At 40.5% G+C, this 23,845-nt stretch overlaps 1 protein-coding gene and 1 long non-coding RNA gene across 4 annotated transcripts in view; one reads left to right on the forward strand and one right to left on the reverse strand.

The window, feature by feature from the left end:
• Positions 1 to 23,845, forward strand: part of NALF1 (NALCN channel auxiliary factor 1) — a 535,206-nt gene that overhangs the window by 321,876 nt on the left and 189,485 nt on the right. The gene's annotated exons all lie outside the window — the stretch shown is intronic.
• Positions 67 to 20,188, reverse strand: LOC140843341 (uncharacterized). Its single transcript, XR_012120978.1, has 3 exons — positions 20,013 to 20,188; positions 13,818 to 13,940; positions 67 to 3,691 (listed from the first exon to the last, which is right to left on the reverse strand). It is a non-coding gene; the product is annotated as an uncharacterized lncRNA (long non-coding RNA).

A 23,845-nucleotide genomic window follows, 5' to 3' on the forward strand; every position in this document is an offset into this window, starting at 1 on the left:
CAGTTAGTTCCCTTCTCATGAGTTAGGTTTCATGAACACAAGTTTTACTGTATCTGTGAGGTCTTATTATTTATTTTTGGAAAAGCATAAATCATTTTGGGATTCCAGAGCCAGCTTCCAGAAGTATGGCAAATGAGCTGGGATGGCAGAATGACCAGGGGGAAGAACACAACCAGACAGCCTCCGAGGAGTTGTATGGACTCCTGTACAACTCTGGTCAGCGTGGATTTCATCAGCTTTATGGCAATGAACCTTTCTGCACAGGCAGAGATAATATCTCTGCATCTTCATCTGAGGAGTAAGAGCATCAGCTTTAAAACATCAAAGAAAGTCACCCTACAGTAAATTGGAATAAAGCTCCTAATTTCATAAAGACAAAAATTGAAACAATGGAGTTTATTGACTGCTCCAAAATGCCTTTGCCCGTTAGCAGAATAATCTTCAACTCAGCACAGAACGGGATTATACGATACTGAAGCGGGGCCTTTTGTTCAGGAAGTAAGGGAGTTTGGGAATTCTCAATTTGGATGTGCAGTTGGGCAACCGGCTTCATATTTTAGTGGGACCAGGGATACTGGACCTTTGGTTTTCACTTGACATTTCCTTGATGCGCTAGCACATCCTCCTTGTTCAATGGACAGTGAATTTGCTCCCATTTCCTGGTGACAACCAGTCTTCAGTAGCCAGGGCTTGTAGGCCGTGAGGTGCTATGTCCTCTCTGCATGAGGCCTGCCAGCGCCCAGGCACTGGTCACCACATGAGCCAGCAAACAGGATGCTGGTGTGCTCTGTGAGATGTGTCTGTTTCTGCAGGACATCTGGGAGGGAGTCGATTTCACCTTAGACACTAAATGGAAAATGAGCTCAAGGGAAATCTTTCTGTTCCTTCCTCCAAGAGTGTCTGATAGCACATAATCAGTGAGCAGTGTCTTCTATTGCAACACAAAATAAACCATTTTTAACTGAAGAAATGGGAAAGTGTTCTTCCATTAAGAAAGAGAATGAATTATTGTTTTAGCCACCTTTCTGTAATCTGTACCTTGACGGGTAGACTAACGTGGGATAGGTTGGGCAGATTCCCATGAAAACCAAGTTAGGGACCAGTTGAGAAGATGTAGGCTCAAGCCCAGGGAGAGGCCAACCCATCCTAGAGCAGGACAATGGATGTGCTTCTGGGAGGAGGACTCACTGGGCCAATCACGAAGGGCCACCTGGTGGAGAGCAAAGCAACACGTGCCCTGGAGTCAGTTTGATTGGGAACCTCAGCATCTGTTAGTTCCGTGGCTTTGTCATGTCCAAGCCTGGGTATTTGAATTAACTGTCTTGATCAATATCATATTTCAGTTGCCTGCTATAAATAGCTTTTCAATAAGTATCTTTGAATATAGAGAAAAATGAATGAATAAATATATTCTAGACTCTCTCTCCATTTGATTTGCTCTGCTGTGAACATATTCTGTAGAAATTGATGTCTCTCATAATATTAGAGCTCAGGACTGAACATCTCAATCCAAACGTGACATCTCAGCTAGTATATAGGAAAGTTAAGCAGCCTAATATCTTATGTGTTTGTTTAACAGCTTTATCAAATGTTGTTCTTATGAAGCTGGGGCATATTAAACCCCCAGGTCTTTCTACATCAAATTGCTTTAATAATGTCTCCAAAGCTGTGCATGAATATTTGGCAGATTGAATTTAGGAGTCTTACATTTGTCCCTGTCGTCAGGTGCTTTAGTACTGTTTCCCCTACATACGATTGCTTTCAATTTTCCTCTGTCTTTATCGTCTTGTTTCCTACCTCCTTGGAGGTACTGCCCATTCATAGGTCGTCTCATGTCACGAACGACAGCACTGCTAGGAAGGTGGGAAGGGAGAGGCAGTGCGCTCCACCAGGGACTCTGCTCTCCAGGGACATTATTCAGTTTATGAACATCAGTGACTGGGGTTGTCCATTCGGTTACACGTCAACCCAACAGTGCTATCACCCCCCACACCGATTTATTGCTCTGTCTAAACAGGATCTCAAGGAGGCATTAGGTATAGGTACCCTCTGTATTCTCCTTCAATTATTTTAGTGATTGGTGATGGGATTTATATTTAGCAGGTAAGTATAATAAATACGTGGAAAACATTTTGGATACTTTACAATCCTTTTCTTTAAAAGATGTAAACAATCCATACTATAAGCTTTTCAAAGCCATGTTGTTTGATTAGGATCATATAACACTTGGTCCATACTAAGTGCTAAGAACCGTGCTTACAAGTTTCTCTTTAAATGTTTGATGATTTGCTTAGGACCTTTAAATAGGGAAAAGGATGGAGGTTTGTTATTAGCCAAATTGATGTTAAGTTGTAGCAAAATATACATAGTTTTTTAAAATAAGAGGACAAGAGGAAACCATAAATGATTAACTCCAATGAACTATTTAGCTTAAAACTTCCTCAAAATCACTGAAATTGGAGTAGCGAGGCGTAAAGATTTTTTTCAGAATATTTGGACATTTGAGAATCCAGAATTTAATAAATACCACTATGCCACTCTCTGCTCTAACATTTCCCATTATTTTGCTGCTCGGCACTTTTTCTCAGGCTTTTTCTGATTCTGGGAGTTTCTGTCCTCAGAATTTTAGAGCCCAGAAAGACCCTAAAATAATGCAATCTCATATACCTCTCAAACTACAGGTGATAAACATGAGATCCAGAAAATGACTATTGACATGGAGCTGTCAGCACTCCACATTTCCTGATTTCCAGTACAGAGAGCATCGAAGAGTGGTGAAGATCTCAGATTCTGAGTGCAGATTGCCAGAATTCCTATCCTGGTTTGGTCATTTACAGAATCTGTGTGATCTTTGCCAATTGCTTACAACTTGTGAAACTCAGTCTCCTCACCTCTAAAATGGGATAATAACATCCCTGACCTCATCTGGCAGGTGCAAGGATTAGTCTGAGTTGATGGACGTGCAAAGCTTAGAAGAAGCTTCCCCATATTCTCCTTAGAATCCACTGTTTCTTCGTATTACTCTGCCCCTCCTTCAAGGGCCAGCTCGTGTGCCCCCTCTTCTCAGGAGTCCTTTCAGCCCGTCTCCCCCGTTTTCTCCCTGGTGATCCTGTTGTGCCGATTACTTCCTTCTGCTTCCGGCTGGATGCCTTTCTCTCTGCCTGAGGTCGTTTGTCCTGTAGGCTCAATGGAATATTTGAAATTAAATTCATGTTTGTGGAATTGAAGTACATTTTCCGTTAGGATGCAGACTTCTAAAGACAGCTTTAGCTTTTTCTCCCATTCTTAATAGTTTTTAGATGGAGAATCCATTTTCTTGGAACGGAGCTCGCAGCAGGCTCATGAACAATTCCTGCCCGGTCCCTGGGCAGAGGAGGCTCGTATTGGCACCTGAGGAGGAGCTCGTTTCTGGGGCCTGGTGGCAGTGACCCCGACAAACACCAGAGCCCGGGAGAAGGCACAAGGCTGGGCTTTACTTCATTTATTTATTTATGTTTGAATTAAAGAAAGCGAAGACGGCACAGAACCTTCTTCAGTTCTCTCTCCTCTTTTGGCGAACTCTATCCCTGGTTTTCGTTCTTCCCGCCCAAAGCCAATTGATTTAAAGTATTATTGCAGAAAGTGTCACCTAAAGGGCACAACTCTCCTCTCGTTCCCTGAATATTTCCTTCTGTTTCATGAGAAGTTCATCCTGTAAGAAGAGAAATGGAAAGAAGTGTGTGTGTTTATTCTCCAGGTAGTCCCTCTCTTGGGAAAATGAGACAAAAAAGCAGTCAAAATAACTATGATAATCCCTTATCAAATAAAGTGAGACTGCTTTTTAAAATTTAAAATAAAATGGTTGTCTTGTTTAAATCCTGCAGCTAAACAATACAGTGAAGGAAAAGTAGTGAGGGCATTAAATAGTGACTAAAACCACAAGTATCTAAGTTTGTTCTAAAAAGCAATGGAAAATAGTACAATTATGCATGTTAAATGGAATAGAATAATTATTTAATGAAAAAAGAAATTTCAACTACTTCATTTGTGCATCTTTATTTTGAATGTCAATTTCCTTATTTAAAAAATAATGAAATTATCCACTACCACACCATCCTGACATGACTGTACTTTAGTTTTGTATATTAATTTCCTCTACATGTAAATTTAGAACATATAATAATAATTGAGGTGTAATTGGTGTACTTTTTTTTCGGTTGCATAATGTGCTAGGTACTTGTTTCACATGATATATGATGAGCAGTATCTTAGTTTTTTACTCTTCACAATGATCAGTTTTTAATAGCTGTATTATATTTCATCCTGTTATATTAAGAGCCTAAAATCTGAATTATTTTATGACTTAAGGTAGCATGATATCATTGAACACATTTTTTTCAAGAACTAAGCAGCTGTCGGGCAAAGAAAGGGAAACAGGTTTCCGGAAACAAGTGATGGAAATCTTTTGGTTTGTATTTGAGGATGGTGCTTATTGGGTCGGAAAAATCTAGACAGTCTGAAGCTGCATCGCCACTTTGAGGACAGACCCTCTTTAACGGAGCAGTTAAGCAGGCAACAGTCTAACGTCTTGCAAAAGCACATCTGATTACACCTTTTACAAGTTTCTCATGTTTTAAAACTTTCTGTATATTCCATGATTCATTGTGAAAATAGGAGAGAAAAAAAAGTCATCGCAGACATTCTTCCGCATTTCCAAGACGGCTGAGGAGCCGGGAGTGTTGGGATGTGAGATCTTATGGGGGCAAATGTTCAGGTGAAGTTTCAAGTAGCTGTTCTGTCTGTAGACTTCTTAAACTTTTCTCAAGTGTTGCAGTGTGTTTATTTATTTAGTCAACAATTCCTGTGGTCTTGGAGCCTACTGTCAAATACAGGTGGCCAATACTAATCAAGCCCTGACACCTTGGAGGTACAAGGAAAGAGGTCATTCTTCAACAGCATGTAATAAAGGCCCTGACCTTGCCGGAAAAGTCAAGGAAGGCTTCCCTGAGGCAGCACTCTGGAAATGTGAGGACCAGTAGGAGGAACGTGTGGGCTATAGGGTGGTAACGACCCTCTGGGAAGCAGTTCATACAGAAGGAACAGAGAGTACCCAGTCCCTGGAGTCGTGCTTGACAGGATTGAGCAAGAGATTGAGTGCGAACATGTCTGACAGTTTCTGACACCGATATTCAACATGTTCTTTTAAAAAATAATCAATCAATCAAATATTTGAGTGAGTAGGAAGGCAGGCTTTTCTAATGATTTATTCCTAACTTGGCCATTCTCTTTTCTTCTCCTTTTATACTTTTTATGTTAAATATATGCTCTCTATGCTATTTTGGAACTCCTTTTACAACATTTCAGGGTAGATTCACTGATGAGATTTTTCTCTTCAGAAATGCACCAAGTTGATGGCGAGTCACCACGCAACAGGGGGATGTATCTACGTTTTCACCGACATTTGATTTGTGTCTGTGCGTATTGCTGCCCCCAATATAGCAGCAGAGTTCTCTGCCTTTTGGAAAAAGCATTCTTTTACCAAAGTTTACTCTTGACTGCCACTTTGGACTCTGTTTCCTATTAACTTTCTTCCATGGTGCTGCCAATAGGGGAAAATTAGGAGCAAAATACAACTTTCATGGGCTAGAGAAGGTTCAGTTTGCTTAACAGAGCAAGGCCCTGAGAGAAAATCCTCCTTTCTCAGTCACTGGGAGGAGGAACTCTGTAACTGGCCCAGGAAGGCATGCGTATCTCCTGTTCCACATTTATAGGGAAGTCCTAAGGACCGAGCCATGCATGCCGAGCAGTCTCATTTCTTAACGTGATTACCTGAAGCTCTCATAAATGAACATTTTAGTAACCTGCTAGTGACTCAGTACTTGGGGGACCTTAAAGAAGGTCTGAAAATCAAGTGGCCTTTCATGGAGGTCACAAACATTGAGATTGATAGGGCTTGGCCAGAGATGGTGCATCACCAGTGATGCCTAAGGAACATCTGGAAGACCATACATTTCTCCCCAACAGTGATATTACTTGACTTTAAACAATCTAACTGTTTTTTCAAGTAGGATGAGATAGATAAATTGGCCTTTCTACAGTCCTCCATAATCCCTTAAATTAAGGTACTCTTCTATTAATCATAGGCAAAAGCAATCTATAAGCATGAAGTATGTTACAACTACCTCTGTGTGTATGCGGAGGCAGCTTGTTTCCAGATGGACTTGAGAATCTCAGATCACTTTGTAAAGCTGTCCAAGAGGCAGCTGGGACAGTTCACTCAATGTGTGACCAGTATTGGATGAGATCTAGTAATGAAAGATGGGTTGGAAAAAACTGGAATTTGAAGCAGTGAAAAAATTAGAAATTAGTGAGAGAATCTAATCAGATTTAGAAAAATATTTCTTAAGATTTAGATGAATGCTCACAGAGAGAAAGGATTCTGTTCCACAGATAGCTTGTTCTTTAAAAATAGTTTGCTAAGTTACATGACATATGCTATGATTGACAGCACCAGGAAATTAGCAAATGAAAGATGTTTGCCCTGAGCTTCTGGAGACATCAGTGCATCTGTGTGTTCCCTTCATGGTTGCTGAGGTAGATCGGTTCTGGTTCTAGAACCAGTGAAGATTGAATGTTTCTCTCTCTGGCTGATTAATCCTTTATACCTGATAAACTTTCAAAGAAAATGCTTATTAGTATAGCAAAATGATTATACACTGATTTTGGAATAAAGAAATCTGGCATCATCAGGTCCTGGCTTAACCCCTTAAATAAGTCAAATAACGTATTTGGAAAAATTAGCCTAGAGCTTTAAGCCACATCCTGTTTGCAAATTGGAGATCCTCTTAGTAACCTCCTCAACGGGTGGGTGTGAGTGTTCATGTACACACAGATTATTATTGGCAAACTACTCAATAGACTTTTAAGTGTTGTTTTTATGAACAAAAAGAAAGATGGGAGAAAGCTCTTTGTAGTCCTTTAAAGATCCTTTTAGTATTTCGTATAGGTGGGAAATTGTTCTCAAATAATAGATGACAATTAAAGGCTGCCAGGATCCTCTCCCCCTGGGGCACCCTTCTCATCGGGGAGGTGAGTTCAACAACCAGGTTGCTGTGACTCTCACAACCTATGAGACCTTATGGGGCCACAAAACCCGTGATGCCTCATCCTCCTTGTCTTTATAGTGGGGACGGTATGCAGCTCCCTCATACTGTGCTTGGAGGATTTAAATGAAAACCTGTGCATACAGCCATGAGAGTATCCACGGTAGCTGTTCGCTGTTACTCTCTGCACGGAAAAGTCGCTGTCAGGCAAGAGAGAAAGGAGGACCACCTGTGGAGGGAATGCCTTGAGCCCAGCAACACCAGCCTGTGGGTGGGGGGCCTCAGCCCAGTGGAAAGTCAGGTGGTTTCAGGTTTGTTTACGCCTTTAAGGGAGGGTTTTTCCTTGGCTTATCTGTAGTGGAAGACAAAGAGAATTAAATCTGTGCTACTGTTTCTATCTGAAGCTCTCAGAGGGGATCATAGGATGTAGAGAGAAAGGAGATGGATAGCCTGGGAGAAGCAGGTACAGGACCACTGATGCCACGTGCACCTGAGTAGCAGACCATGACCCGCTCTCCCCCCAGACTCGTTTGTGGCTCGCCACGTTCGCTCCAGCTAGTAAACTGGAGCGTGTCCGTTTTCCAAGCGGCACTATTGCTCTGCTTCTCATGCCTCCGCTCTTCTCCTCCCCTTTCCCCTCCTCCTCCGCCGGCATCATTGTCACCCTTTGTTCTTAGGCACATGGTTCCCCTGATCTGTAACAGCAGGAGGTGTACAGCTGCTCGCTGAGTGCACTGGTAGAAATGCCAGCATCCCAGCCCTGCCCGTGACATCATACGGGGATTTTAAGGGGTATTAATTACTGGGTCCTCTTCATTACAGTAGCATTACAGTTAATACATACAGAAAGGATGATTGAGATAGAGAATCACCATTTAGCAAACACCCAGTAATAATTAGCTCAGACAATTGGCATCTTGGATGCTAAATCTAGCAGCCTACAGTATAATGAGAAAGGAGATACTTACAAATATTCCAATGGTATTGGTATTGATTAATGGCAAAGGAGAAAACAGCTTCACAGAGGTAAACCTGGCAGACATCACATTAACCGAGGAATCAAAATGAACGTCACCAGCAATCAGAGGTGTCAACACCAGCACCTCCTGACATGATGTAGAGAGCAGGGCAGAGAACCACTAGTGTGGTGTTCTTGTCAGACAAAGGCGCGTCCTAGATCTAATCACCATGAAACACCAGACATACCCAAGCCAAGGGACATTCCGACAGCCAGACTGATGGTTCTGGGGCTATTGAAGCAAAGCATCCCAAGCATATAATACAATCTTGCTTTGTAGTAAAAACATCTTGTAAATAAGTAACTTGAAGATTTATATTCAGCATATGGAGCTATTCTAAAGCTTTTGGCAGATGTACAGGATTATCCATATGTCTTAAGTAAATTCATAAAAATTATTGCCTTTCCAGGGCAATTTCAAAGCTAGAAATGTTCCTGGGCCCCAAGATTATCATATTTTTCACATGAGCTGAAAATATTTAATAGGACAATATGACAGAAGTTTTGGTCAAAAGCAACTGTAGTGGGTGTACCAGGAAGGCTTAATGCAAGGTTCATTTGCACATTTTCTCTCTCTTATGTTTTTCCCCTTCTTTCATTAGAAAAGAGGATAAAGGAAAATGTATTTTATTCTAATTGTTTTCCTCTTATTGAACTAATGTTTTTGTTTGTGCAAGAGGCTTCTCCCTTTGAAGCACTGGTTTTCTCCACCAGTGAAGATGGAATATTCTAGAAAGAACTACTAGTGGCAACAGGTAGGTTGCAGAAGATGAGTAGGCAAACACCTCCACACAGAGCTCCCCTTCCTGATTCTGGTTCACTGGTCCACTAACTGCATAGTGGACTTTCTAGACTTAGAATTTTTACTCCAAATTATCTGCTCCTCCTTATCTTTCCTAACTTTCCTGAACTCTGCTAGTTGGAGTGAACTCTGAAATAACTGTGTTACTAGTTTCAAACTGGGTTTCCCTTATTAAGTCAATAGTGAAAAGAAATGCCTCAGTGCATTGCTGCCTCCCAAGGTCAGAGTCGATGTGTTCATATCCTGGATGGAGCAAAACGGTATACTTCAGAGTCAGTACCCATCACTCTATTAGCTTCCTAGTGAGGCTGTAACAAACCATCACTAATTGAGTGGCTTAAAACAATACAACCCCTTTTCTTCCATCTGCTACCTCTATAGCTTTTCTTCTTCCTTCCTAATTACAACCCTTAAATAGAATTCGTGCCTCATATCGAATTCACCGAGTATCATAACTCCTCCAAGTGGTAAAGATACCTCAAGACAAATGATGGGCATAGAAGCCACAGGGCATAAATCTGCAAAGAAGTAAAAAGCTAACCTTTTCAAACAATATGGCTTCTCTCTCAATTACCAACTTTACAATTCCCTGTATGGCCCCGGAAGATGACTGGTTAGCCAGAGACGGGTAAGATTCCTCAAGGGAGGAACAACCTAAGACAGGCACAGTCGCAGAGGGGCCATCAGGTGAGAAATTGGGGATCAACAGAGGTGAGGCTTAGAACCTCACACCCCTGTTTTGAGAGAAATCTTCTGCATCCGTGGATGTATTATTGCCCTTGTCTAGCTTGGATTAACACATAGTCTACAGGCACACACCTGATCATCTACATTTACTCTCTTACAACACTAAACTATGTTTTCTACCTTTATCTTGCATCTACTACCACTTCAGCATTTTATTTAAAAAATAATAATAATAATAATAAAGGGAGAAATGTGGGATTCACATATAAATCAAGTATAAAAATCAAACGAATATTCATATTTGACCTGATTGTTTATAGTTCATAATGAGTGATCAAAACCGAAAGTTTCTGTGATGACTGCCCTTGCACTGTTCACCATGTAAGAACTTATTCACTATGTAAGAATTCGTTCACCATGTAAGAACTTGTTCATTATGCTTCAGAAGATTGGAGACTGATGAGAATTAGGCTGGGGGTGGATTAATGATTGTGCATTGAGCATTGACTCCCCTATACAGAATTTTATTGTTGTTAACAACCATTTGATCAATGAATATGAGAGATGCCCTCTCAAAAACAAAACAAAACAAAAAAAAAACAATACAACCTTACTATCTTACAGTCTGTAGGTCAGACAACCAAAATAGGATCCACTAGGCTAGTATCGAGACTGCAGTCCTCCTGAGGTTCTTGGGAAGTAGTCACCTCCTTCCTTTTCCAGCTACCAGAGATGGCCTTATTCCTGGGCTCCTCGTCCCCAGGCAGCAGTCACACCACTCTGACCTCTGCCAGCACAACCATGCCTTTCTCGAACACTCCTGCCCTGTCCCTTACAAGAGCTCTCTTGATTACACTGGGTCTGTGCATACAGTCTGGAATAATCTCAAGACCCCTAACTTATACATGTCTTTCAAGTCCCTTTTTCCATGTAAGATAACATATTCACAGGCTTTGGGGGTCAGGGAGTGGGCATTGTGAGGGCCCCTGCTCTGCCTATTACACTCAGCCAGCCATCATAATGCTGTAAGGTAACAAAAAGCAGGATTTGGAAGATGTGGAACGCCATCTCCTCGACTAGGGCCCATGGGCGCACTGAATGTTAGTATTAATATCCATGCAGTGGTTTTAAGCTTTATTTCATGAGACACTAGAGTGTCATGAAATATCTCTCTGGCATGTTTAATATGAAGTACGGTTAGTGGATGGTTTGTGGATGTCAGCTCTTCTTTATTATATACGTGCACTTAGGTAAAAACACACGGCAACAGGTGAGACCCTAAGGCTTAGAAACAATACAGAATATATTTTCACAGTCAATCTTATCAGTATGGAATAGTAAACTCTTAATGGGCAGGAAAATGAGTTTAATTTTTTGATCTGATGCCTGACACCGTCGTATATAGAGGGGAATTGGTAAATGTGTTCCTGAGAGTGACTACAAACCTGATTATGTGGTGCCTACTGTAAGAGGTGATCTACAAAGGATGTGGAACGCATTGCATGGGTGAGAATCTAGACTCAACATGGAGTAAAACATTCCCTCCTCAGGAAGCGGAGGACAAAGGAGAATTTAATGCCTTATTGCTCGTCACCTTCAGAAAACACGATCTGTGTCACTCTGCTTCTAAATCCTGAGTATTGTCTATTTGCCTTGTCCAAACTGTATGACTCAGGGCTTTGGTGAAGATTGGACTAAAGACCAGTAATGCACTGACCTTTTATACCACCCAGAGCTGTTTTTCAGTGTTTGTTGAAAAGACAAAAAGCTCCTGAATCCACAGGCCAAGCTTAAGGTGATGCTGACCAACACCTCCGTGCGGCCCTCTCTCCAGGTCTGTGAGGCGGCGTTGCTCTGGTATCTGTCAGGGTACTATAGCTCAAGGGAGCATTGCTATGAAATAGGTATGACTACCCTTGTGCCTGTCTTTCTGGCATTTTGTGTTTATGGAATGAAATAAGTTGTACTTGGTACAATTTGTTTTCTCTCTCATTTGTAATTTACTGTTTTCTGAATTAGAGTTACAATGCCCTATTTTACAAAGGAGCTATTTTACATGCCTAAGCTGCACACATATCCCCAGTAAACAAATATAAAACTATGACTATCTGGCAAGTAACACATACTGGAGCAGTTAAAAATTTTCCAATTTTCCTCTTCAATGAGAACTGGGATATAAATGATGAGAAAGCACCAAAGAAAATGTAGAACAAATCTGTGCTTAGGAAGATTATAGATCATCAAGGCTCAGAGAAGACCACTGTTTAAGATTGTAACACCAGTAATGAAGTTACATGAAATTGTTACATGTCTTTTTTCCACTACGGAGTAGAGAGTATGCATTGCTGAAAGGTGAGTATTTGGAGATGAGTGGTATTTCCTTTCTCTTTACACTTTGGCATTTCATGTTGGTGAGATAAAAACCAATCACAGCCTGTTTATGACCTTTTATATGCATTCTTTAGTAAAAGCCGTTAAGGCAGCCCCTAAAATACAAATAGTGACACAACAATGGGACAATATTGGATGGCATGCCCAGAGAAATACACAAAAACACAAAAAAATAAGAGTTATACCATGACTTTTAGTTAATGATAAATAAAGCACATAAACTTATTTATGTGAAAATGTATTTATGTATGCCTATCTGCTGGCTGACTCTCCGTAAATTAATGCATTGAATGGATTCAGTTAGAAACCCTAATGAGACAGTAATATCATTTCTGAAATGAAAGTCATATGTGTAGTTACATCTCTTTTCAATGATTGCTACTATGCTGTCATTCGTCTGCTGTCGCTTCTCTAGGAATTGTGTCAAAGACATATGAGCTTCAACAGAATTAACTTTTTCAGCTAAAGATGGATAACATCTGACATCATAATAAAAAAACTCCTAAAGCATGTAGTCTTTCATTTGCCCTTATACATTATTATTATTTTATTAATATTCCTCAAGAAAAAAATAAATACATTTTTATAGTGTCAAGGTAGCAATGTAATGAAAACATATTAGAGAAGCCATCTAAATAAACCATGACTATGAAACAGTTTGCATGCATTTGTTTTCTTTTTTCAAAATTGAAAAAAAGTCTTTACTTTGCTGATGATTATAAAAATGTGTAAGCAGTTCAAAGCAGTGTCAATTTGGAATGGCGCTCCTCTTCTAACGCTCTCTGGGGAACGCTGAGAATGCTCTGAGTATGGTGTCCCAAAAGCAATGGCAAATGGACAGAAAGAGACCAGATGCCTTTCTAGCGTATAAACTCAGACTCGCTTCCATTTCTCTACTTTTCAATATTTTCAGATAAGCAAGTATAATTGAGGCTGGTCCTAAACCTGACATGTAACATTTAAGGAACTTGTTATCCCACTCTATAGCAAACTGACTTCTGGTTTTTTCAAGTATCTTTAGAATAAAGAATAATTGTGCTTGCAGATAGCAACAAAAGCTGTAAAATTTTGTTAACACTAAAAATCAGAGAAATATTTTAATGATGAACTTGTTCATTCCATTTGCCAGTATGATTGCTATCTCCACACGATTTTATGATTCTGTCTCCTCTTTCTTAAGGATATATTTCATACATTGTGTTTATTCAATAGTTTTAAAGAAACGGCTTTAGAAGGGCTCAACAAAGAAATTAAAATGATTGCACCATTTCATTGTCTCATTGAAACTGTAGTTCTTAAAGTTGGAAGGGATCTCAGAGGCCAGCCACCCAAGCAGGGTTCTCACCTCGGCCTTGACACCCTTAGTGAGCTGTCTGTGGTCCAATCTATGCTTGAAGCTCTTCTAGGATATGAAGTCTGCTGCCCCCTACAAGTGCTAACTCTGCTTGCATTCGATACTGTTCTTTTTTATATAAAACTTATAGCTCTTTTTCTGTATCTTCAGGGTTAGCTTTATAGCGATATTATACAAGTCATGGCCTGTATGCATAAAACTTTCTGATTTTAGATACAGGCACAAATGGTATACCCAATAACTGATACTAGGTTAGAAAATTTTCATTTTCAAATGTAACTTTAAAAATTCTAGAACTTTTTAGAAATAATATAACTGTTCCTATTTGATTAATCATTAATTGGGGAATTACTATTAAATGAGTTATATACAAATCTACAAACCAAAATTAGAACCATAAGGTCCTATGAAGAAAAAATTATCTACTCAGGATATAGGCAGTTTAATGAATCTTCACTTTGCTTATGGGCCAGTTAACCTTACCTCCAAAAGGCCAGAAATCCTCCTGGTGCCATCATGTTATTTGTTTATTGGATTTGACTAGAATTCCAATTTTATATAGTCAGCCTGGTCAAAAGTACCATTCCTGCTATGTCCTTTTCTTCTCTGTATTGAGCAATAGAAGATAAAATTTAGTTCTGTCAGACAGTTCTTTAGAAAAAAGTTAAGAATTCTGATACTTATTTTGCATTTTTAGAGTATTCATGTGACCTGTACTTCGGTGGTATTGCATGTATGTGAATGAGAACTGGATTGTACTAGTTATCTGTTGCTGCATCGAAATTATTGCAAAATTGAACAACTGAGAAAAACAAATGTTTGTTATCACCCATTTTCTGTGGCTCAAGAACTCAGGAGCAGCTTTGCTGAGTGGTTCTGGCCCAGAATCTCCTAGTGGCTGCAACTGTGGGTTTGTGGTACCGCTCGGTTTGCAGCTGTCTCATCTGCTCTGCCAGGAGCAGGTGCACGTCCAGCCTCACAGCCGTTCCCTGTGGCCCCCTCCTGGCTTTCCCAGAAGTACATGATCTGACAGAGAGAGAGAGAGGGAACCCAAGCCACAAGCCTCAGCCTTGATATAACCTCATCCTGGAAGTGCCATGCCATCACTGCTTCCATATTCTCCTGTGGAGAAACGAGTCAGCGAGCCGTGCCCATAACCCAGGGTGGCGACCACACAAGGGCGTAAGGGCAGGAGGCGGAGTCATCAGGGACAGCCTTCCAGGGTGCCCACCTCAGGGGTCTTCTCGAGAGGACATGCAAGCGTCGGACGACCTGAGACCATAGCTGATCTTACTGGGCCATGCTAGAGAGAGCATGTAGTACCATTATGAATGGGATTTTGTTTTCATTTATTTTAGCCCACGTATTCTTGAAAATGACCGAAAATAGGTGGAGCCATAGGGTCATATCAGAATTCTTTAAAATTCTGTTTCCCTTTTAACATCCTGTTGACATGACTAGAGAGGAGGCAGGAAGGACAGGGGACCGGGTGGGGTCGTGCAGACACATATACCGTTGCATTCCATGCAAACAAGTGTGCGTGCCCCGCACAGGCCTGTGGTGGGCTCAGGAAGACACATGGCATTGAGGAAGTGTGTGTGGCAGTAACTAATTAAACACTAAAAATGGATTGCACAAACAACAAATATTATAGAAATTCAGATATCATGAAATAATAAGCTGCATCTGAGCCTGTCTAGAAAAATTGGGGATTGTTAGATGAAGCTGATAGATATTTACTTTTATGAGGCTTGAGATACCTCTTGGGAAGTCTGATGTGATTGATATCCGAGACCCAACTAAGATCAATACCTGGTAGACAGGAAAATAGCTCACTCGGAGAAATTAGAGTCAGTGTTCAAAAGCACAGGCAATGCTTAGGCATCCAACACAAGGATGATTCTGAATAGAACATGGACAGGTTACTCACAGTGAGAAGGAAGGTGCTTTAAAAACGAGTTAATACAGCTCGGAGTCACAGGACCATTGTAAGAAACTGAGAGAATAAGGTGGTGGTAATGGAAGGCGTCAGGGAGGGGAGGGAAGTGTCCCCACACTGGCTGCGTGGATGTTGGGGAAGCTGCAGCCTGAGCCCCGGTGTGGTGGGAACCCAAGAATCCTGACGGTGGGGTCATTTCAACAATGGGGCCTCATGGACGGGGCGTGCGGACTGATTTGTTCTTTCAAGGGTGTGTTGAATAAAGATCAGGTTGAGGCAGGACAACACAAACCTGAGGGACAGTGTAAGTGAACATGTAACCACTGGCATAAAGAACATGTATGGGGAGGATAAAGAGAAGAGTTCTGCGCAAAGAAGTTGCAGAAAACGCCAGGAAGCTGGGCTTTAACCTCAAGTGGGCCTTAGATGCCAGGTTATAATGCCCCCCACATGCTGGAGGTCATGTGCCTGAGGAGGAATCTCAGTTCTGTAGTTAGGGACTAGGAAACCTCTGAAGGTGCGGGGTATGTTGGAACACATAATTTGTGTATCTCTTTCAAAAAATGAGATACATGGTTTTAAATGGAAAGGAAAATGCAATATCAGATGACCTAATTTCTTCTACATTTGCAGTTAGAGGAAATGTAAAGTATGACATTCCTGATGTCCTTGCACAATTTAATTTTCCGCATTCTGAGTGAAGTGCTTGCTATAGCAACGATCATTAATTTGGGTGAAATACCATAGATAAATTATTTTTCCATTGCTTTGGAAAGCTTGAGGCTTTTTTTTTCCAGGATAATGAAATCTGCTATGTTGTCAGCAAGATTCATGTGGAAGAAAACTTGCCAGTTTCGCCCACCACTCCTCCTAAATCTGTTTGAACCTAGGTAGTACAGTATGTACTGTTGTTTCCAGGCAGAGGAGATGTTGTTTTGAACAGGAAAAAAAATCTCTCATTTTGGGCCTTGTTTTTTCCCCTTAGGATGTGGGGCATTGGAAGTGGGCATGAAATCCAATAAAATGTTACTCAAAGTTAATAATGTTTGATTAATATATATTTCTATAGCTTTCTGGTCTCTCATTCTCATAAAAAAAATAAATAAAACAGTTGTTTATGAAGATTGGATATGTGCTACGCAGAGAGAATTTCATAGATACATTTCCTGTATATAGTTTTGTAATAAAATCAGCTAACGGTGAGTCTTAGGTTACCATCTATGATGTATTTTTTAAATAATGTGAGAAAATTAAATTTAAAGAATTGTGTCAAATTATGCTTTGTAAAAATGTCCTACAAAGTTTATTTTGAAAATCATAATATTGCTCAGCTATTATTTTTCTTACATAGATTTAACTTTCAGTTAAGCATTACAGTTCATTACTTGGTCTTTTACCTGGCAATGACAATTTTTATTTTACTTTAATATGTTGAAGTTATGAAACACTTCCAGAATATTAGGCGAGTATAAAAACACCTGCAACTCTTAATCAAAATAAAAGTTTAGAATAAGAGTTGTTTTAAAATATTTTAACAACCTGATTATTTATGATTTACACTTCTAAATGACCCCCCAAACAGAAAAAAGCACACATACATGCAACCACTATTTTACAAAAACATTAATAGTGAAGATTGAGAAGTAAGTTTTAAGTTAAATATCTGCATGTTAAAAAATAAATAAAAACATAATTCATTGGGAGCAATGCATTTGGTAAGATTTTGCACCAATCTTTTTAACTGGAAAGAAGAAAAAATACCACTATTTAGGGATAATGCTACTTTTATTTTGGAAAACTGAAGGTATTTTAATGAATCAGTGAATTAGTGAATTAATGCGTTATGTAAGTTGCCAAATATAATGGAAGAAAATGGCATAAGCATTTAATTTTAAACCATTAACAATTACTCATAAAATGCGTAGTCATAAATAGAAATTCCAGAATCTATTAAGAGGAAAACTGTACAACTGTTGGGCCAAACAAAAGAAAAAGCAGAAGTGCAAAAACATTAACTTCCTGATGTGAAGTTCAATGTTACAGAAACATTAATTAATCTGAAATCTAATACATATATTAAATTTAACCTCTGTCTAAATCCTACAAACCCTTTCTGTTTTCAACTCCAGATACAATTGATACAATTCTGAGCTGCATATGGGGAAATAAACATGAGAAAATGGTCAGAAGAGTAAGGTTTGGGAAGGGGATTGGCCTACTGACATATATTGTGGAAATCCAATTAAAAGCAAAAATGTCTCCCAACCCAGAAAACCTGTCCACAGGAAAAGTAGAGAAAGAAAAGGCATTTATTATTGAATAAGCACTGAGCCAGAAAATGGGGAGGCAGAGCCCCAGAGAGGGGAGGAGCCGGAGGAAAGGAAGCCGATGAGAACTCTCTGTATTTTTTAAACATATATAAACATTTATATTAATATATGATCAATGTGAAGAAGAAAAAAAACAAACCTTCTGGTAGAAAAAGTTAGTAAAACATGTAGTTGTTTCAGAAAAGGAGAAAAGTCAATGGTCAATAAACAGATGAGGTATTCACCATTTAAGTTATTGTGTAATTTTACTTAGATTACCTAGTATCCACCATTCAATAACAGTACTGCTATTTTTAAACATATGTAATTTAAAAATTGTGCAGAGATGACTGAAGAAGCTTGATGAGTTTGCTTTTGCTATTTTCCTCAAATTTGGCTTTAATATGCAAACAAGCCTTGTTAATGGACAGGATTTGAATTTTGAAATTTTGTTTCTTGCCCTCAGAGTATAAGACTATTAGCACTTAAGTTTTTTATTATTTCAAGTCATATGCACATAGAATCCTGTAGTAATTAATTATTCTTTTCAAGTTTATTTATTCAGAGCCATTACTAAAATATGATATTAATACATAAACATAAATTGTGCAATAATCAAATATTTGTCATAAAAGTTAAAGGCTTCTCTTTAATTTGGCAGATAGGAATGGAATTATTCTTTTCTTTCTTTGTGTTCCCTTCTGACTGGTTCTGGAAAAGATGTTCCTCTTTTTGGCAGAAGACTATTATTAATATATTCAGCAAATCCAGGTCAAGTTTTAAAAAAGTCTCACGTGGATTTCATAGATCACATATAATAGAAATTCTTCTCATTATATTTTATTTCCCTAATGAGAAAATGGGTGTTTTTGCTAGAAAACAAAGTGATACTCTGCCCCTACAAAAGCATGTTTCTTTTACTATTAAAAATGAAAATTCTGCAAGTTCAAAAAGCACAAAATCCATTACTTCCTTTTTAAGGCAACTTTGTTCCGCCAGGTGCTCCCTGGTGGAAAAGCTAGATTGGAGGCCTAACAGTCTGTGCGTTAGTTAATGTGCTAATGCGTGAATCTCGGCCTTCTCTTGATATTACAGTTTTATAAATATTCTCTAGACAACATATGACCGAACAATTGTCTTATGCTATGTTGTAGCCATAACACGATGTGACAGGGATATACAAAACACATTAAATGTGGTATAAATGCAGCAACTGTGACTTGCTGCAGGGGACACAAAGCCTGCAATATCCCACTACCACCCTCTATGAAAAGACCTGGTGCCTGTGCAGAAAGCTTATCTAGCAATCTGTAATTCATTAATAATACTGCAGTGGCAGTAAATAATAAGTCAGTATCATAATACAGGATGACCAAAGTAATGGCTGCCTGACAGGCAGCAGATGTGAGGCATACCAACACAGGATGATCATTCACGAACTTCTTTTTTCAATTTGGGCAAATTGTTTTTTTAAAAATCACTAATATAGTAGGACTTGATCCATAGCATTAATCCAAAGATTAAATGGGGCGATTCCTGGGACATGCTGAGCACGGTGCTTGGTATAAATGAGTCTTCAGTAAGCCATTATTCTTGTTGCTATCATTGCAGAGAAAACTGAAGCTCATTTGAGACGATCACTTAAGTGTGTGGAAATCGGGACCTTATGGTGTTTCTGTCTCTGTCACTGGGAGTCATAGCTCATTTAGCTGTGAAATTGTCAGTTGGACAGATTCTAATAATTTGTGGATTGTCAGATTTTTAAAAGTGCAAATCAGATCGGGTCTGTAGCTTCCCCTGTTCTCAGGATAAAATAGGGAAGAGCAGCAGACCTTTGCCAGCCTTGCTGGCCTCAGTCCGCCGCCTGCAGCTCCACTCCACTACCCCCCACCCTCAACCCCCCCCCCCCACACCCAGTCTGCAGAGGTGCCCCCAAGGAGCTTCTTGCCAGCATTCATTGTTTTTGCTTGCTGGACCTGCTCCCAGGCTGTCTCTCAGCCTGCAGTGCCCCTCCTTTCCTGTCCCATTTCCCTGGAGAGCTGTTCCCATCCTTGAAGAGTGACTTCTGGGAAGTTCCCTAAGGCCCTCCCCATTTCAGAGGCTTACACAGTTGTGTGCAGCAGGAACGGAGGGCGAGCGCTCTCGGCTCAGTGTCCGTGCAGCCAGGGGAGCTCTTCCTCTCCTGTGACCCCTGCAGCCCTGCCCTCCAAGCTGACCCTCAGCATCCTCCGAGGGCTTGCTCACTTCTGCCTCCCTTGCTGCAGGGTTGGCCCTGCCCCTGCCTGCTTCCCACTGGCCCATCCACTGCCCCCCACCCCACCCCCACCCGACCCGCACAGCCCTCAGCCTGCAGGACGCCAGGAATGCCTGAATGTCTGCAAGAGGAATGAAATCCGCGGTTTCAAGCCAACTCCACATTTCAGGTCTTACCTTCAGCCCGTGGGCAGGAATGCAGGGGAGCATTCACAGAAGTGTCTCTTGAGTCCTGTAGTGAGGGAAAACCCACAGGCTTCCTTAGAGGTTCTCACATTTCCTTGAGCCTCACATTCCTTTCCAACAGCCCCTCCTCGTGAGACCTCCTCCTAAAGCCATCTCCAGGGTCTTAAACGCTGAGGTGTAACTTTGCTATTGAAGGGAATGTATTTCCTCTTGATTCTAAAAACACAGCCTAAGCAAATCAGATGCCTGGTTCCAAGCATGTCTGTTGGTGGTTTTTTGACACTCAGTGTGCTGACCCACCTCCCACCTCCAAATGTTACTCGTTGAAAATTTGATGGCTGCGGACTTTTTGCACTGGGCATTTTAAAGTCTCTTCCAGAACAAATGTCCTCAGTACAAGTGGAAGTTGTAGCTCTACATAGATATTTTTCAGCATATATCTTTTACTCTCCACCTTTACAGCTTTGAATAAGAAATACAGGGCCCCCAGTAAATATTCTGAAACTGACACAGCGTCCAGGTTATCTGCACCAGAGTGCCAACGAGAGTCTGGCTTACTGTTCCTTCTGAGACATCTAGGGTGTTTTTCCCTGGTCCGTACCCAGGAAAAATCTCAAGTGTTTTAACAGCTTGAATTGTTATTTGTGTGTGTGTGTGTGAGATCTGATTCCTCAGTCCTCTCCAAACGTGGCCATTCTAAGTGCCAGTCCCTCATTAATGATCCCCCAGGGCTGTTGGGCATGGCCAGTATCTTCCCAAGGTGTGTATATAGTCTTGGCTTGACAGACTTCATCCATGTTTCCATCCCAATTTGGGTCATATCTGCCAGTTGGTTCTTTCTGTGAATTTTGTTCTGATTAGCGTTTCCATTTTCATTCTCATATTTTGGGGAAGGAGAGGACAAACAGTGCTGGAAATAAAGAAATGGCAACAGGAAAACCTGCCTCTTTAGGGTGCTAACACTGAAAGAATGTCATTAAAAATGAGACCATCACTTCCGTGTTACCTGCTGAGTTAAAAATGGTGATCGTGAACTTGTTGTCATTCCCCCTCCCTGAATGCTGTGACCTGCTTGCCTGGCCTGCCCACCTCTTTGGGTTTACTTCACTTCCTTTCTCTCTATGAAAACAACACTCATGATTCCCACTTCCTGCATCTCTTTCTTCTCTTAACTGCTAATTAAACTTCTCACATTTAATCATTAATTGCTCCTCACTAATCAACACCCGTCCCCTCTCAGTGGAGGCCAGGCAGTAGTTCCCTGGGAAAACCTTCCCTGATTGCCCCAGACGGGTCAGATATCCCCGGCTTGTTCTTCCCGGTGCTGGCCTCTGCCTTTCCTCTCATTGTCACAGTGTGCACTTTTACATTATTTATGCGGTGATTTGATTAATTTCTCACCAAAGACCATAAACTCAGCGAGGGGTTCATTTCTATTTTGTGCATTAGGTGTTTTGAACACCTGCCCAGCGCCTGACATTCCATCAGTATTTACTGAATGAATGTTAGCATTATTTTACTGCCCTGGCGGTGGGGGTGGTAGGTGGTTTTTTAAGAACCTATCCAATTGAGCTGAAGTCTGACCTCTGCCACCTGGGGACCAGTCAGGAGCCAATTTCCATCCCTGAGAAATCCTTTCAACATAAAGCCAGCAGCCTATCTGTGTCGGGTTTTGTTCATTGATCCATCTTTCTAAACTCCTTATTATGGCCCTGCTCAATGTTATTTTGCTGTTCTGTGTAGGATCCACAGGACTCACTCTGTAGTGAACTGATAATTCCTCCTAAAGTACACACATTGGACATAACAGAATATTTGTTGACTTTCTAACATCATCTCTGACCTCCCTGTTTGTTATTTAGTACTGAAATCCCTCCCCTAAACTTTTCATGAGCATCGATCACACGCTTTTACGATAGCAGCCTTCTTAGGAACTGAACTACTTAGTCCTAAGAATTTGTATTCAGTAGGTCAATTTAACCTTGAAATTTTCAATGGTCTACTTGGCCATCACAATAATTGGAAAAATGTATTTTTTTCTTTTTCAAAAATAAGCCATATTCTCTCAGTGGGCAAATTGTTTGCAGCCATCATTAAATCAGAGAAGTTATCAAGTGTCTGCTGGGAACACTGGAGTGCCCTTAAAATTAAAATCGCCCCTATTCTGGAATAGTTCCAGGAGTGTTTTCACCTCCAAGTTGCAAGTTGCACATGGACAGACTCTTAGTCAAATAATTTTTAAGAATTAAATTTTAGTTAGGAGAAAAGAGTTCCACCTTGAGGTAAGGGATGGGAGGACCATTTTGATTCCACACTTCTTTCAAAAAGATGGAATTTAGGGTGGATTTAAGGTAGAATTGAGGGCCACCTTTGTTGTGACAATGACATACTTCCACGTCTGTGTCTTATAGTAAGATCTGTAAATAAGCCTCTGTCTTTTTAAAACTTTTTCTGGTTACACCCTGATCATGAGAAAAACAACTGTGAACTGTAATGCATCTTCAGTCTCACTTACCTCTGTGATCCAGCCCAAAAGGCTTAGATAGAAGAGCAACTCTATACTCTTCTATTCCTTTTCATGAGCCAAACCAATCTCATAATCACTTTTCACATAATATAAGGTGATGATTATATGATGTAAAAGTAAGACTCTGTTCAGGTTAAAAAAAAAGGGAAATATAGTTTACAAAGTCATGTCATTTCAATCATAAACATAATGTTCCTGGAAGAGGTGAATCATTGCTTTCTTTGATCGCTGGGGTGGAAAAAGGTATTGGATTTCTTTACAGAAGGACTTGCCTTCAGTGCTTAGTCTTTATTAAAACTATTGACCACTTTATCCCCCTGCCTTGCAGGACTGATGTAGCAACTTGCTGAAGTATGATATTGGGCATGTCACATAAGCTATTACAAAATGCATTCCTTTTTCATCTTTAGAGCACGTTTAAAATGTTGCATTATGCATTTTAAGGACCAAATAGAGTTATGGAATAGCCTGGACTCTAGTCACCACAGACATGATGCTTTCGTCACAGACCAGCTTTGTCTGTGAAGCAGCTCTACAGTCCATGGGAATCCCACCAAGGGCCTCTCTGCTTTGCTAGAGCAAGTGCGTTAGTACCCAGGGATGCTAGATAGCCGGTAATAAAAAAAGTTTTAAATAATTGTTAAGTAAAAGAATTGGAAACCTCACTTGGCATTAGTTCCACAATCACCCTTCTTTGCACCCAAACCACATGGGATTATGGAAACAGGGTAAAAAGCCAGTGAAAAACTGAAAGAGGGAAGCAAAATTTAGTGTCAGATATGTTGCACCAGCTGTGTGTGTGCCAGGGAGCTGCAGTCAATCAATTCAGAGGTGAAGTCAGGCCCTCAAGCACCCACACCTGGGCATCGTGGTGGTGCAAGAACTCTGACCCGCACTAGGACACTTCCTACACAGTTTTGCTGAGGATTGACAGCAGGGGCAATAGACTGTGGAAAAGGTGGGAGTGGCAGAGTTGGCAGCGTGCCAGAAACAAGGGGCCAGTCCTGAAAGTCATGGGTCATAATGTTCTCCTTAGAACTTTAATAGTAGTAATTCCAGATAACCTGTTAAATGAACCAAAAGTCACTTCATGTACTTCCTACAATCCTCCTCCAAAGTAAGAATAATGAGACCCCTTTTGGAGGGGAGAGAACCAAGGGAGGCCAGGGGAGTTTAAATTCTGTGCATCAGCACACAGATTCACACTCAGCTCCATTTGACTTCAAAGCCTATACCCTTCTGTGTCCCTCAGTGAAAATGTGTTTGAAGTATAATCCCTCTAGTTGATGTATTTATG

The sequence above is a fragment of the Manis javanica genome, chromosome 9 (genome assembly GCF_040802235.1).
Source record: "Manis javanica isolate MJ-LG chromosome 9, MJ_LKY, whole genome shotgun sequence".
In the NCBI taxonomy this organism is placed as follows: domain Eukaryota; kingdom Metazoa; phylum Chordata; class Mammalia; order Pholidota; family Manidae; genus Manis; species Manis javanica.